Source organism: Cupressus sempervirens, chromosome 8 (assembly GCF_028749045.1).
Source record: "Cupressus sempervirens isolate cs-2001-9-10 chromosome 8, ASM2874904v1, whole genome shotgun sequence".
Taxonomy (NCBI): Eukaryota; Viridiplantae; Streptophyta; class Pinopsida; order Cupressales; family Cupressaceae; genus Cupressus; species Cupressus sempervirens.
Genome location: NC_143125.1, coordinates 609,512,567 through 609,518,727, shown reverse-complemented (window position 1 = coordinate 609,518,727; position 6,161 = coordinate 609,512,567).

The following is a 6,161-nucleotide window of genomic DNA, read 5'->3' as shown; positions in this document are numbered from 1 at the left end:
TAAACTAGGTCTACACCAAAGTCTGTCATTTGTAGTAGCATCAAGTAAGAGGATACCTTCGCCTGCACTCTCAAATGAATAAATAGTGTGAGAGATATTGTAGTTGAAAAGATGGACATTCCCCTAGAAGAAGTGGATGTAAATACCTTAGGCATTTTGGAGCATAACAAGATTAGTAGTAATAACCTTTTAGAACTCACAGATAATTTTGAAGGGATAGATAAAATCTCTGACTTACAAGTGATTCTCATCCTTGCTAAGTCTACCTTACAACCATTGGAGGATCATCCACTAGTGGATAAAAGTTTCTCTCCTATTGTTCCCTCCCTAGCTAGTGGTGATGATATCATCAATTTGTTTGTTAATGACAATAAAGAGGAAGGTATGGTCATTGATGAGATACCCCTCAAAGAGGGTGAAACATTTTCCTTTAAAGCTCATAAAATGGAGATGGTACTTAGGAAAGGCATTGTCCCATTAAAGTGTGATGAGAACCAAGACTAAGGAGGTGGCTTGGAGAAATCATCAAGGAAGAGAGGGAGGCCTCAAGGTTCCACTAATATCCCTAAGGAGAGTAAAAAGAGAAATCCCAACTTCCTAGTTGTTTTAAAGGGTTTAAGGCCCCCATAAGAGACCACTACTAATAGAAATAAATAATGTAGATCCAACTAGCTTCTTGGAATGTGAGAGGCTTTGAATCCATTGATAGAAAATATGTTATCAAAACATTCTCAAATGCTAATAGAGGTATTGACATAATAATGATGGAAGAAGTGAAAGCAATTGGTTGTGGGCTTGACATTAGCCTCAAATGCATTTAGAGAGATGTTGATTCATTCTCCACCACTCATCCAAAAGGTAAGGGAGGATCCTCCATTTTAGTTGGTCCTAATTAGAGAAAGAATATTCTAGAATGGGGAACCTCACCTTGCAATGATGCAATCTGGATTAAACTTCATAATGATGGCAAGGAATTCGGGATTTTCAATTTATATGGTCCAAGTGATTATAAAGATAGGATCAATCTTTGGAACTGGTCGAGTGATCTTCCTAATATACCTTGGATAATGGGAGGTGATTTTAACATGGTTACAGTAGTCTTTGATAAATTGGGAGGTAACAAGTTTAATTAGAAAGGGAATGAATATTTCTATAGGAATGGAATGATTTACAAACTTAGACTTTTTGATCCTCTTAAATCTCTAAAGGTGAGCACATAGGAATTTGGTTTACATGGTCCAACTTCAAGAGTGGTGGGAAGAGAATATTTTGTAGGATGGACATAATCTATGAAAATAAAGACATTTTTAGAGTTGAGTTGGGATCCCATGATATTCCTATTATGATTACCCCATATTCTATGTCTGATCACCACCCAATTTTTGCCATAGTATTTGATATATGGGATCCTCCTAAATGCGAAGGTAAGAATGATGCATTTTTCCTTAACATCTCCATCTTAGAGGATGCTGATGTTGGTCAAGTAATAAAAATCATCAATTGGTCCAATAATAAACTTGGGTATAAAAGGGATGTTATTCAATGCTAGAAGAACAAGATTAGATCTTGGAGGAAACTATTCCAAACAATACGAAAAAAATGAGCTATGGATGGTAGGAAAGAAGAAATAAAATTTTTAGAATAAGATTCTAATGCTAGAAAAAAAGTCTTGTGTAGAACAAAAAATGAAAATCTTACTGAGGAAATAACAATAATTAGACATGTAATCGGTATTCTAGATGTTACATCTATCTAGATTATTATTTAATTATTTGATCAGTGGTTTTGTGGTGTTGATTTGATTATGAGTAAAGGTTATGGACATTGTATATTTATTTTGGGTATAGTTAGTGGTTGTATTTCAGTTGTAATTAGTAATTGTAGTTTTTTGGCTTCTTTTTTAGGATATATATAGGTTTTAATTCATCCATGTCCTTATAAATAATTCCTATTTTTATTTAGATGATATATATAGGAGATAATGTACATATCTATTGATGCCTTTGTCTTTGCAATTTATCAAGGTTTTTATCATTCTTGACTCAGTTTTAGGTAAAATACTATCTCAGACTTTATATTATCCATTATTAACCAATTTAATGCAAGATAGCTAGATAGGGATTATTGCATTTGGTCTTTATGCATGTTTGAGGTGAAACTCTTACCAAGAGAATGTGGTGGCCTCAAAAGAGAGTTGTACTTTAATGCCGATGTAAACAATTTTTTACACTATATTGTATTATTTGGATTTTTTGAATGGGGTATGCCCCTTTTATGATGTAATAATAAAGGACAAAAGTCCTAGGCTAGACTGGAGGTTTTCTTTCCTTGTTCTTTCCTACTAGTGCCTGTTTGAACAGTGGAATGCTACTGTAATTATTTTATTAATAATAATATATTATCATGGCCTTGGCCGTTTACCAATTTAAAAAAATAGTAATTAGACATGCATTAAGAAGACTTTAGCATAGAATAATATAGGGTGCCAAAACTAGAGCTAGACTCAATTAGGTTACCATGGGTGATAGAGGATCCATGTACTTCTTTAACATGTTCATGGCAAAGGAAGAAAGAGTTAGAATTGATTAGATACATAATGATGACAAGGATATCCATGATCAAGAGGGAATCCTTTAGAAATTTGCATAGTACTATAATATATTGTTCACTTCTGAGGATATTGGAGATACTAGTGAAATTTTGAAAGAGAAAGTGTCTAAACTCATCTCTAAGAAGTTGGATCTTGTATCCACTATAGAACTATATCAAATAATACCAGAAGGTGAAATTAAGAAACTCTACAAATAATGACAAGGCCCCTAGCCCATATGGGATTTCTATTGAATTCTATAAACATAATATTGATTGGATTAGCAAGGAACTACAAAAAGTATATAATGATGCATTTACCAACGAAACATTGGGAGGAAGCATTAATGTGAGTATGATTAAACTCATTCCAAAAGAAGGGCACAAAATGTTGATAAAAAATTGGAGGCCCATAATGCTTCTAAATGTGTCTTATAAAGTCCTTGCATAAATATTAGCCTCTAGGCTTGAGAGCATACTACCCAAGATTATCTCTAAAACCCAAACTCTCTATGTAAAAGGAAGATGCATTCTTGAAAATTTAGTTACCTACTAGTAGGATTTGGATTGGGTGAAGGAGACCAATCAAAAGGCAAGCATGCTTCTCCTTGATTATGAAAAATCATATTATAGAATTGAATGGGGATTTATAAAAATGATGCATAAACAAATAGGGTTCCCATAGTTCTACTATATTATGGTTCATAAATTGTTCAAGGACTCCAATGCATGTGTGGAAATCAATGGTTAAAGGTCTCATTTTTTTTTTCTATCTAGGTCTCTCAAGTAGGGATTCTCCTTAGCCCTTGCCCTATTTTTATTTCTAGTAGATGCATTGGGTTATATTTTAAGAGATAGTGGCTTGTCACCTTATGTGAAAGGTATGATTTTTTTGGAATGGTGATGATGTCATCAATAGTTACTTTGTGAATAATATTGCTATTAACCTAGTGATGGAAGAAAGTGATATTAAGAATTTAATGTCAAAATTAGATCTTTTTTTGTTTAGCTTCTTATAGTATAATTTCTATTCCAAAATCCATCATGCTAGATTGGAAAAGTGATCCCCCAACTTGGAATAGTCAATATTGATTTTCCTAGGAAAGCCCCAAGAACATAGTAATGTATCTAGGGATTGCATTTTTAGTTGACCCTAATCGATAAAATATGTGGAGATGGGTAAAAAGAAATATTGATAAAAAATTTACCAAGTGGAATGTGAGGTACCTTTCCTTAGCAAGTGGATTGCAAGTATGTTAGAAAATCCTCTCCTCTTATACTATCTACTATGAATCTACTTGGATGTTTAACTAAATCCATATCATCTAAGGAAAGCCCATGTTGTTAAGTGGCAATGATGTACCATGAATAGAGTGATGGGAGGTCTTGGTCTTAAGGATGTCAAATTACAAGGTGTGGCTCTAGCTGTAAAATGAATCACTGAAGAAACTAAAGGAGATGAGCCTTGGAAAATACTAATCATTAATAATATTAGCAAGGGTCATCCTGCTAAAGCCTCTTATTGGAAGAACTTAGATCTTGGGGATATCCTCTTAGGTAGATTCTCTATGAAAGTGGAAGGCTCTTGTGTCAATTTGGAAGTATTGGGAATCAATGAGATAATTTGTCAAAACCAATGACCTTATCTCCAAAAATAATTCTATTAATGGGGACTTGTTTATTTTGTAGAGCTTAAAAATTGGGGAGAAACCCTTAGCATTATGCAAGGGTGTTTAGCCAAAGGTTGGGATAGTAGACGTATCTACTCCTTCAAAAATATCTTGGTGAATCTAATGTTATCTATTTGGGAGAGTTTATGATCTAAATATAACCTTTGTGTTACTCAAAAGAGTACCTATGCTATGTTAGAGAAAGTGTGTGGGCTTGTGCTTCCCTCTTATCTTGTTGCTATTAAAAGTGGCATCCCCTTGGATCTAGCCTTGCAAGATGTTAACCCTTTTTCTAATACTGGTGGCTAAATTGATTTATCATTTCCTTACTTCTAGCTTTGTCATCTTTGAACATCTAAATTCAGTCAAGCATTTGATGTTAGCATAAGTGCTGATGCTATGGGGGAGCATTGTAGAACATTGATATGATGTATTTATAATTGTGCTTGTCATTGATGATAGCATAGTAATAAGTTTGGAAAAGACTGATAGAGCAGAAAACTGTAATTTTTGTATTGAGAATATTATATTACATATTTGATGATGTTAAGTTACCAACACATACTACATTGTGTATTTTTTACATGGGCAAGTGCACTAAACTTGAATCAACAATGTACAGAAGATATGATTGATTTATAGAGAACCATATAGAAATAGAGTATTAGGAAAGCAGTTTCTATTGCATGATTTCTAAAGCTCATTACAATCATAGTGAAGGGTTTCACAATGAACTTGAGATAGTTTACTAACTATTGATCATGTCAGAGAGTGCACATGTACGAAATTTGTACGTGTGAAAGTTTGTGTATAACTATGAGCTGACAACATTAATTAAATGTGTATTTTATTTAATTAACATATGATGATGAAGTATGAAGTTGACTCAAGGATCTATTAATTAAGTATGGTATAAAGGAAAGATGTTTTTCATGTTTTAGATAACAAGGAAAAAGAGAAGACTTGCAAATTACTAAGCAACAGAGAAGAGTGACATACTAATGCCTGTAAGTGACCTTAAGGGTTACTATTACTAATCATAGAGTTCCAGTTCTAATTGCATGATCTGAAGGTGAAGGAGTCCAACATACTGGATAGAGGAAGAAGTAAAATCCTATTACATATATGCTATTATGAAAGGAATAGTACCGAGGTCAATTTGATAGTGGGTTCATTGATCTGATCCTGAAGCTATTTAGACAGTGGGTTCAACTACCTTCCACAACTCCTAATAGTGTTGGAATCTCTGAATAGGGATTCAAAGTCTTCTAGAAGGGACTCTTTGTACTAAATGTTTTAATAGACTCCTAACAGGGTCCATCCTCTAACAAGGAATATCCATATTAGTACATCATTTTGTGGGCATCATTCCCACTAAGGTTTTCCCTCTGATCAAGGGTTTCCCTAGTCAACATATCTAGTGTAATTGTTTATGCGCATCTCTTTATGGTTGATGGTTAATTTGGTTGGATGGTCAAGATTTCTCAAAAGAATAAATGTTTTAAATTATCATATAACTGATTCACCCCACCAATTATATTGGCAAACCATTATTTCTAACAACTGGTACTAGAGCATTAGGTTCTTGAAGAAAAAGTTTAACAAATTTGGGAGATCCATGGCGAACATGTTCAGAAAGAAAAGTTCAATATTTGATGGCACAAATTACGAAAACTAGAAGGATAAAATGAAGACTCATCTCTTGTGCATGGGTCTAGGATATTGGCTTGTAACCAAGGCATCTAAAAACATTGCGGAAGAAGGTAATTTTGAAAGGTGTACTGAGGAACAAAGAGAAGTATTTATGTGCAACATAAGGGCAAGAGAAGAAATATTATTAGCTCTACCTAAAAGTGAGTATAGTAAGGTAAAACAACTCAAAACATCTCATGAAATTTGGAA